Here is an 11,607-nt window from a genome sequence, read left to right as displayed (position 1 = left end):
TTATTTTAAATATTATTTTTAGTTAATTGTAAAACTAAACTATATAAATATTACTTTGATTTAATAAAATATTATATTTTATTTCTAGTTATTTTATGATATCTAGTTAAATAATATGTAGTTAATATACTATTATAAAATATTAACTAATATTTAGTTAATATAATATTTATGGAATAATTCATATTAATCTATAACTTCTTTTTTAAAGTACTCCCTTTGTTTCATAAAGAATGTCATTCTACCTTTTTATTTTGTTTTTAAAAAAGTGTCATTCTATATTTTCAATATAAATTTTCACATTAAATATATTTCTTACCTATTAAATAACCAAGTAAAACATTTTATGAAACAGAGATAATACATGTTGATATATTAATACTAGGTCGTCTTCCGCGCTTCGCACGGATTATTGCTTTTAAAATGTTACAATTAATTTTTGTATTTAATTATAGAATATTGTAGAATTTCCATATGCACATAAACTATGTACTATGTAAAATATAGTATATGAGGGGAGACATGATTTTTTTTTTTGTTGTTTGAGGGATTCATATATTTTTTTGGATGATGTCGGGAGTTGTCCGTTAGTGTTTCATTGTTCTGACTTCTTCTGTGCTGAGCTATAGATGGGAGTTGTAACTCTAACTCATGTATTTAATCTGACTTTTATCTTTCTTTTGAAGTCGTTGATGATTTTTATTGTCTTGTCAAAGTAAAAACATGTAGCCTATGACGATGAGATAAATATATTTCTTGTAAATTGGAGCTATTAATCAATATGTATTAACATTTAAATTTGTATTTGTTTCTATCCTTGTATATTTTGGGAATAATGTTTAGCACCATAACAATTTTATATTTCCAGTTACTTATGCTTTTCAGCTCCCTGAACAGAGATGCTTGGTTGTTCCAAAGTGTATATATTTTTGTTAGATTTTATTATTTATGTTTCTATAGCAGTTCTTTGTTATTATTTTTACATTTTTTGTATATATACACATTAATTTTTCTCTACAATTTTTTTTTTGTTTTCATTAATCCTTGATCCTTTTTATCCCATATGAATATTTTTTTTCCTAACTCTACTCGAATTGTAGTCATAAGGTTATTAGTAATGTGTACGGTGAAAACTTCGTTCATAATTTTGTCATGTCATATCTATCACCTTTGAAATAATGTTCCTATATAGTAGTAATTTCAATTACGGAACATTTTGGACAATAAAAGTAATCATGGTCATAAGCTGTCAAATACGTTTCCAATATTTTAGAAAGTATCAAGATTTGGATTCTATAATAATGAAACGGACGTACGGGTCTTAATGCATTTATTTGTTCCAGTTCACTTAGTAGATTTTTTGGTGTGGTTGGTGACAAAATAAAAGAAACAGTAACATGTTTGCAATCTCATGGCTTAATGCAGTTTGCATTCTGCTGTGTTGTTTACCCATGTCTGGTGCTTCAGTACATGGGTCAAGCTGCGTTCTTATCAAAGAACTTTTCTGCTCTACTGACTAGCTTCTATTCCTCCATCCCAACTAAGCATTTACTTAGTATATGTATCTTTTGGTGTTACTTGTTACGTTTGTAGACAAAGTTTTTCGCGTTAGGTTCTTTGCGCATAATGCGACATTTTATACATGCCTCATTTTGACCTTGTGTAACATGTTATATGATCTTGTCATGATTCTTCCTCTTGATATCCAGATCCATTTTTCTGGCCGGTTCTAATGATGGCAATGCTGGCTGCAATGGTTGCTAGCCAAGCCGTCATATTTGCAACGTTCTCAATTGTCAAACAATGCTATGCACTGGGATGCTTCCCTCGTGTGAAGATCGTTCACAAACCAAGATGGGTCCTAGGCCAAATCTATATTCCCGAGATCAACTGGCTCCTCATGGTCCTTACACTCACCGTCACCATCGGTTTCCGAGACACTAGACACATAGCTTTCGCTTTTGGTACGCAAACTTCCTCCATACTCAAAAAAAATATATATTCCATCAACAAGAACACAACTAGAGTTTCTGATATTTTGTCTTACTGGTTTTCATCAGGACTTGCTTGCATGAGTCTGGCGTTTGTGACGATCTGGCTGATGCCTCTAATCATAAACTTTGTTTGGAATCGTCATCTCGTCTTCTCTATTCTCTTCACCATCCTATTTGGGACCATCGAACTCGTCTTTGTAGCATCTTCTTGGACCAAGATTCCACACGGGGGATGGATCACTATCCTCCTTTCTCTACTCTTCACTTTCACCACATATGTCTGGCACTACGGAAACCAAGAAAGTACCTATACGACCAACACAACAAAGTCCCCATGAATACAATCCTCACCCGTGGCCCGAGCCTAGGGATCGTCAAAGTCCCTGGGATAGGTCTAATCTACACCGAGCTAGCAAGCGGTGTCCCAGCCACATTCACTCACTTCCTCACCAACTTACCAGCGTTCTACCAAGTGGTTGTCTTTATCTGCTCCAAAACCGTCCCTATCCCTTACATACCGCAGAAGGAACGATACAGGATGTACCGTTGCATAATCCGAACGGGATACAAAGACGTGAACAAAGACGGAGACGACTTTGAAGACGAGTTTATCCAGCTGGAATCCGAAGGCTCAGGATCAAACAGGGACCGTTCTGCACATGACGGTCGGCTCGCGGTTGTGAAAACCTCAAACAAGTTCGGAACAAGGCTGTCCCGGTCCATATCAGACGCTAACATAGCGGGAAGCAGCAGCTCGAGGTCTCAGACGACTGTGAGGAATAGCAAGTCGCCGGTGCTGAAGAGACTGAAAGCGGAGTACGAGCAAGAGCTTCCGAAGCTGAGCATGAAGAGGAGATTTCAGTTCAGACCGATGGATACAACGTTCACACAGCCGCAAGTGAAGGAAGAGTTGTTTGATTTGGTTGAGACGAAAGATGTTGAGGTGGCTAATGGCTTATATAGTCGGGCATGGTCACGTGAAGGCGAAACGGAACTCAACGTATGCAAAACAGTTGGTGATAGATGTGGCTTACTCCTTGAGGAAGAACTGTCGTAGCCCTGCCGTGCTGTTGAATATTCCTCATATTTGCTTGATTAAAGTAGGTATGAATTATTATTTGTAGTGTAGTGAGAAAGAGAGGAAAGAGTTCTGAATTTAATTGTGTTTTAAAAAATTCTGTGGGAGTTTGTTTTTGTTAATTTGGTTGATAAAAGTATTCTGTGACAAACTGACAATCACAATTGAGAATATCACTTGTTTTCTGTTATTAGTTAATTTCTAGTACTTAGGACATCATTATCCTAAAGACCCCTTTAGAGCATATCCAATGGGGGTTCTACCCATTAGAAGTGCTCTTAGAGTTTCTTATTTGTTTTTTAATACTTTTAAGTAGTAATTATGAGTTTAGTGACTTAGTTAAGAGACCGGAACATTTATATCGCATGTATCTTAATTAAGGGTTCTTAAAAAAATATTATACATTTTTTTATTAGAAAATAAAATTTATTGATTAAATAAAACATAGGAGTGAAATTTTCGGCCCGGAGGAACAAAATGTCCTGGCAAGGAAAAAGAAAGACATGAATGGTTTGTTGCCGTCTGGATCGCGTACTGGCAAACGAAGAGTGACATTCGTTATTCCCATGTTTTTATACAGAATATTTGGGAATGGTGAGTTTGGATCACGGACCAGTAGTAGCTTTCCTGGAGGATAAAGTTCTCAGACAAAGAGGACAATTTCGGTTTGATAAAAGATGGATTGGTCGAGATGGGTTTATGGAATCTATTGGTAGAAGCTGGGAGAAACAGAGTGGTGAGAATTCAGATGATTTTGTTACAAAAATCAGTAATTGTCGTCACGAAATCGCTAAATGAAGAAAAGACAACCCACCATACGGTAAAGAGAAGATTGGTGAACTCCAACAGGCCTTGGAAGAGGTACAATCAGACAATAATAGGACTCAAGAAGAAATAGTTGAGGTTTCTCGGAAATTACAGGAAGCTTATAAAGATGAGGAAGATTATTGACAACAAAAGAGTAGGAATATGTGGAATACAGCCGGAGACCTTAATACGAAGTTTTATCATGCACTGACGAAGCAGCGTCGAATGAGAAATAGGATTGTTGGATTATATGACGAAAATGGGCAGTGGATAACAGAGGATAATGGAGTAGAAAAGGTAGCAGTTGATTATTTTGACGATCTATTTGGTACTACTTTCCCTGCAGATTTTGATAGTTTTTTAGAAGAGATCCCTACTTCTATCGATGAACAGATGAATCAACGACTGATAAAACCGGCGACAGAAGAGGAAGCGTGTCATGCTCTTTTCATGATGCATCCGGAAAAAGCCTCGGGTCTAGATGGAATGACAACACTTTTTACCAACACTCTTGGCACATTATCAAGAAGGATCTCCTGGATATGGTTAATAATTTTTTACTCACTCGAAAGCTAGACACAAGGTTAATTATTACAAATATTTGTTTGATCCTGAAAACTGAGAGGCCTTAAAGAATGACGGAGATGAGGCCGATTAGTCTTTGTAATGTGGGCTATAAGATCATCTCAAAGGTTTTATGTCAACGGTTAAAGGGATGTCTTCCGAAGCCTATTTGGGAAACACAATCGGCTTTTGTCCCAGGGAGACTAATATCGAATAATATTATTATTGCTCAGGAAATGTTCCACGGGTTGAGGGCTAATAAATCTTGCCTGAACAAGTTTATGGCTATTAATACGGACATGAGCAAAGCGTATGATAGGGTGAAGTGGGCTTTTATTCAAGCTTTACTTCATAAAATGGGATTTGATCCCCAGTGGATTCAGCTGATGATGGAATGTATTTCCTCGGTGCAATACAAAATTCTGATAAAAAGACATCCACGAGGGAATATTTTTCCGGAGAGAGGTTTACGACAAGGGGATCTTCTTTCTCCATATTTATTTATTATGTGTACGGAGACGCTAATTGCGAATATAAATAAGACAGAGAGGCTGAAACAGTTAACAAGAATGAAGGTTGCACGGGCTTGTCCATCGGTATCACATTTTCTATTTGCAGATGATAGTTTATTTTTTTGTAAGGTAAAGAAGGAGGAGTGCGAAACAATCCTCCGAATACTGAAAGAATATGAGGCAGCATCGGGTCAAATGATAAATTTTCAAAAGTCTTCAATTCAATTTGGTTTTAAGATTGAGGAAACACTTCGACAGAAGCTTCAGGACATATAAGGTATTCAGAATCTAGGAGGTATGGGCTCATATCTAGGTCTGCCTGAAAATTTGGGTGGATCAAAGATTCAATTGTTCGGTTTTGTGCAGGAATGTCTTCACAAAAGAGTAAATGGGTGGACTTTTATTTTTTTTTTCTCTAAAGGAGGAAGAGAGGTGGTAATAAAATCGGTGGTTACTGCTCTCCCAAATCATGTCATGTCTTGCTATTGAATTCCAAAAGCAGTTATTTCAAAATTGACAAGTGCAGTGGCACAATTTTGGTGGAGTCCAAGGGGAAGTGTACGAGACATGCATTGGAAATCTTGGGACAAACTTTGTATTGATAAAGATGAAGGACGTTTGGGATTTAAAGATCAATCGGATTTCAATACAGCTATGTTGGGGAAACAATTTTGGCGCTTGATTGAGAAACCTAAATCATTATTTTCTCGTAGTTTTCAAATGACGGTATTTCTGGAATCCTTTACCCCTGGAATCGATTCGTTCATACTCTCCGTCCTACGGATGGCACAGTAGTGTATCTGTTAGATCTCTGGTTAGCAAATGACTAATCAAAAAGGTGGGAACTGGATCATCCATTTCAGCATGGAATGATCTTTGGTTCCTAACCACTCGCCCGAGACCAGCAAACAGTAATCAACAAAATCTCTACCCACATCTCACGGTGGATTATCTCATTAATTCAACATCACACACGTGGAATTCCCAGGTTATTCGGTCATTGGTGGAACCAGAAGATGCAAAGATCATAGAAATTATTCCTTTAAGTAAGTCTCGTTTGGTTGATCAAGATGGATGGCATTTTACCATTAATGGAAAATATACAGCAAAATCAGGATATCAGGTAGAATGAATATACCCAGATAGAGAGAAGTCGTTGTCGTTCATTGGACCAACGGTTAACTCTTTAAAAGCATACTCTTGAAAAATACGCTGCCCACCAAAAATGAACATTTTCTTTGGCAGTTAGTATCGGGTTGTATATCAGTAAAGAAAAATTTGCAGAGTAAGGGTATGCACGGCGATATTCAATGTGCAAGATGTGGATCTAGCGAGAAATCGATTAATCATGTGTTTTTTGAATGTCCTCCGGCGGTTCAAGTGTGGGCTCTCTCTAAATTTCCATCGAATCCACTTACCTTCCCTTCTCCGGCACTGTTCACAAATCTAGATTATCTATATTGGAGGGCGTCCCCGTACATGGATGATCATCAGTTTGCTTGGATTTTATGGTATATTGGAAGGGACAGAATAATAAAGTTTTTAGTAATATTGATGTTGATCCTCGCGACACTTTGAAACTAGCAGAGACTGACTCTCTACTATGGGCAGAGGCTCAAGCTTTCGTCAAGGATGTAGCACCCAATGTGCAACAAATGGAAGCAATAAATTTACCTTTAATCTCGGGTCGTTGGTGTTTCACGGATGGATCATGGAAAGCGCAAGATTTGTTTTCAGAACAGGGCTGGTATAGCACTCTACCGGGTTTCGAGGGACTGATGGGTGCTAGGAACACAAGAGCAAGTCTCTCGCCTCTACAATCGGAGATGGAGGCCCTCATATGGACAATGGAAAGCATGAGAGACTTATGTCAATATCATGTTACTTTTGCGACGGATTGTATCCAATTGGTGAAGATGGTTTCATCACCAAAGGATTGGCCAGCATATGCGAATTATTTGGACGGCATCAAGATCCTTCAAAAAAGTTTTCACTCAGAGATCATTCATATCACTCGGACGCTGAATACAAAGGCGGACAGTTTGGCACATAGTGCCAGGAAACAAACATCTTTCGTTGTTCATATGGATGTAGAGTTATCAGTTTGGTTTGCAAAATCTTTATAGTCTGTTTAAAATGATGTCAAAAAAAAAAATAGTAAAAGATAACATTTTAAATATAGTTTTTTAACTAAAAACATACACACAAAGATTAGTAAAATAAACGAAAATAATTTAAAAAGAAGCATCTGAACTCAGTTGTTGTGTGCATCACGTCCAAATTTACACCATATATGTTCAACCAAATAATCTTTCAGTTGTTGATGCATTTGCCTATCACGAATTTTTGTTCGAACATCCATCTTATATTGGCGATATTTGTAGGGATATTTGTATAATACGTGAGATCGACATGTGAACTTTTGTGGTCTTCTCCTTGTTGGAACTCTGAAACATCAAATTGAGTGTATCCATCTCGTTCGTCTTCTACTATCATATTATGGAGTATGATACATGCTCTCATAATCTTTCCAACTTTGACTTTACCTAAAAAATGTTGGATTTTTAATAATGGCAAAGCGAGCTTGCAAGACTCCAAAAGCATGCTCAACATCTTTTCGGACATCTTCTTGATGTTGAGCAAATAAAACTGTTTTCGATCCTTGTAGTATTGGAATAGATTGGATAAAGGTTGTCCATTTTAGATAAATACTATCGGTGAGATAGTAAGTCCTAAGATATTCTTTTCCATTGAAGAGAAAGTGATTTGAGGAGCTTGACCTTTATAAGAAGTAATATATTTTGTGCACTAAACATTACAGTTGAATCTATCTACCGTAGTCATAATCTATAACATGACTCTTTATTAGTTTAGCAATTACGTATGCCCGTTTCTTAGAAACACTCATTTCTGTGATAGTAACTCAGTGTGTTACTTTGCCTTAGAAACAAACTAAAAACTTAAGGATTTTGTAATAAACTAAAGTCAAGAACTTCCAAAATCTACCACCTATTAAAGAACACACCCTATTAAGTATTAACCGAAACAAAACCTTAGATAGAAGAGAATACCAGAGCACCTATTCCACATGGCTACAACAGGTTTTTAGATACTTCTAATTTCTTGAATTTGACATTAATCCTAGAAAATCAAGAAAGGTGAATTGCACATTCTAACTACACACAATGATTTCAAAAGATTTTCAAGCTTCATCAACTGAGTAAGACTAGGAGACCAAGGGATAGGCTGTAACAATTATAGAGTGTAACGAAGTAATTAACATCAGCATATGAGAATTGTGAACTTGTCATTTCACATGTTTAGAAATGATCACAAAGGGTTTAGAGTAATAAAACAAAGCCTAACCACTCAAGATTCAAGAAAACTATTACCACAAGCGGCATGATACATCATACATACAAGCACCAAACAAAGTAACAATATAAAATATAACTTTTCATGAAAGGATATTACCAATCAGTTTAGAATTCTACGGATACTTAATCACAAATAGTTAGTAATTATGTGAAAAGACTTATAAAGAAACATTTCTGATGCTTAAATAATATTTTCTTATAAGGATTAACAAGCAATAAGTTTTTACAATCTCACGAATACTAGACCGATGCCAAAAATATTGCCAAGACTCATAGACTTGGTAACAGATAAAAATCACAGTTACTGTAAAAACTCAAGTCAATGAATACAATTTATAGAATCTAACACAATATTCGTTAGCTTACTATGCAGAGTTGTGAATAAGTCATTTCACATGTTTACAATGATCACTGAGGATTAAGACTTAAGAATATAACACAAAGCAGAAACGTTCAATATAAAGACACTACAACCACATTATGCAGAAGACTCTCACCTACGTTGATCTAGAAGTGACCTCTTAAAAATAAGATACATTATAATACATAAAAACACCAAACTAATTTAAAATAGTAACTTTTTGTTCTAATCAACATACATATTACTAACACAATTTAGAATGATCACTGAGAGTAAGAGGAGCATACACACAAAACGGATACATTCAAAATTCAAGGACTAAATACTCACACAATGTATATGATTCGCCTGTTGATCTACAAGAGACTCTAAAATATACTAGTTACATTTGTTTATCTAAAGAGAGACCTTATTCATAAAAGCATCAAACTAAATAGATACTAAAAACATGATGGAATCTCTAACCTATGTTGATTTACCAGAGAATCCAAAATACATTGATTTCATAAAATCAGACACCTTATAATACATATACAAGCAACAAAATAAAGAGATTCTAACACGTTTAGAATGACCACTGATGGTTAAACGCGTGACACAAATCAAAAACATTGAAGATTCAAAGAAAAACTACTACCACAGTTTACAGGAGTCTCTCACCTACGTTGATCTACAAGAGACTCCTAGATACTTCATACGTCCAAGCACGAAATTAAAGATAACAGAGATTAAACATTGTAAACACAATGTAATGTTCCAATATTAAAAAAAAAAGAATCTACTTGTTCATCAATGGGTTTTTCAGTTCAGCAGTCAGTTTTTAGAATCTCATGGATGCTAAATCAATGAGAAACGTTGTCACTTACTTAGATTAAACATTGTAAACACAATGTAATGTTCCAATATTTAAAAAGAATCTACTTGCTCATCAATGGATATGTTAGCAGTCAGTTTTTAGAATCTAGTGGATGCTAAATCAATGAGAAACGTTGTCACTTACTTAGTTTGTATTCATATGTAATAATATCAAATTGTAAGAGAAAAGTGAAGAAAAGCATATACCTGAACAAGCGTCAATGAGGATATGAACAATACCTAAACAAATGTAACTAGTATTCACTTCATAATTGAATGTATCAACTAAGTAACAAACAAGTTTTGAAAAGCACATCCCTGTCAAAAAAATATGATACACTTGAAATCGTCTCTGTCTTCTGAAGCACATACAAAACCTGAGGAAATCATAAATCTAATTAGTCTTTAGTTGACGCAAAATGCCTCATAGTTACCCTGTAAGTGTAAAATAAGGTTATATATAGTCTTTTTCTTAAGGCTTGCTTTATGGGAATGAATGTTTTTTTCTATCCAACAAGTTCAAATGTGATGAAGACATTTTCATTCAGTCTTTGTCTGAAAACTTATTTTTAGGCAAGCCGTGGGTACTGATGTGATGAAGACTTGTTCACTCACAGTCTTTGTCTAGAACCTTTTTACAAAGCTGTGGGTACAAATGTGATGAATACGTTTTCAATCACAATCTTTTTCTAGCAAAGCCGTGGGTACTGTTGTGATGAAGACGTTTACAATCACAGTTTCTGTCTAAAGACATTTTTTTTGCAAGCCGTGGGTACAAATGTGATGAATACGTTTTCATCACTGTCTTTGTCTAAAGACCTTTCTTGCAAGCCGAGGGTACAAATACGTTTACAATCACAGTCTCTGTCTAAAGACTTGTTTTTTTAAGCCGTGGGTGCTGGACTTTTAAAGCTGTGTGTAAGTAATGGATCTGGTTTAGATGTAGAGTCTTTGTCTGAAGACTTCTCTCAAACCCTTAATAAAGCCGTGGGAGCAAGATTTTCCAATTAGTTTGCATAATTTGTGATCGTTATTTCCATTCAACAAGTTCAAAACCAATTCATAGTCTTTGTGTAAAGAGACCTTTTTGGCATGCATCTGTTTTCAGTTACCAGCTTGTCTTAATACTATTTTCATAAGCCGAGGGTACAAACGTGATGAAAACTTATTCAATCACAGTTTTTGTCTAAAGAGAGCTCTTTTGCAAGCCGTGAGTACTAATGTGATGAAGATATTTTAATCAGTCCTTTTTGCAAAGCCGTGGGTACAAATGTGCTGAAAACGTTTTCAATCACAGTCTTTGTCTAAAGACCTTTATCGCAAGCCGTGGGTACTAATTTGATGATTAACACAGTCTTTGTCTCAAGACTTGTTTTGAATCCGAGGGTACTAACGTAATGAAAACGTATTTTTAATCACAGTCTTTGTCTAAAGACTTTTTTTTTAAGGCCGTGGGTACTACATTTTGTCACACTTGGCATCTTCAAACATCCTTTTGCTTCATAGAACTGTGGGTAAAGCAATGGATATGGTTTAGATTTAGAGTTTTGTAAGACGTTTTCTGAACAGTTTCATCGTTTTTTCATCCAACAAAAATTCGCAAGGTGTGTGTTCAATTCATAGCATTTGCCTTGAGACTCTATGTTATAAGTCGTTGATTGACTTTTATAAAGCCGTTGGTCGTTATTTCCATCCAACGAAGTTGAAAATCAATTCATAGTCTTGTCATAAGACTTTTTCTAAGTCAGGGTACTATACTACTAATGTAATGAATACATTCTCAATCAGTCTAAATATTGTCTTGCAAGCCGTGGTACTAATCACACTTGGCATCCCCAAACATCATCTGCTTCACATAGACGGGGGTAAGCAATGAATCTGTGTAGATTCAAGAAGGCTTTTTCAATCACATCTTTTGTCTAACCTTTCCGTGCAAGCCTTGGTACTGTTGTGGATGGAAGTCTTCATCAAAATGACCTTTATGCAGCCGTGGTACTAATGTCAAAAGAGACGTTTTCAATCACAGTTTGGCAAGCCTTAGGTACTATGTGATGAAGAA

The 11,607-nt window shown here is 35.7% G+C and overlaps 1 pseudogene; it reads left to right on the top strand.

Annotated features, from left to right (window-relative positions):
* On the top strand, positions 1 to 7,020 carry LOC125577291 (annotated as a pseudogene).
* Positions 7,021 to 11,607: the final 4,587 nt, after the last annotated feature.

The sequence above is a fragment of the Brassica napus genome, chromosome A8 (assembly GCF_020379485.1).
Source record: "Brassica napus cultivar Da-Ae chromosome A8, Da-Ae, whole genome shotgun sequence".
NCBI classification, from domain to species: domain Eukaryota; kingdom Viridiplantae; phylum Streptophyta; class Magnoliopsida; order Brassicales; family Brassicaceae; genus Brassica; species Brassica napus.
This window is presented reverse-complemented; position numbering and strand designations above follow the sequence as displayed.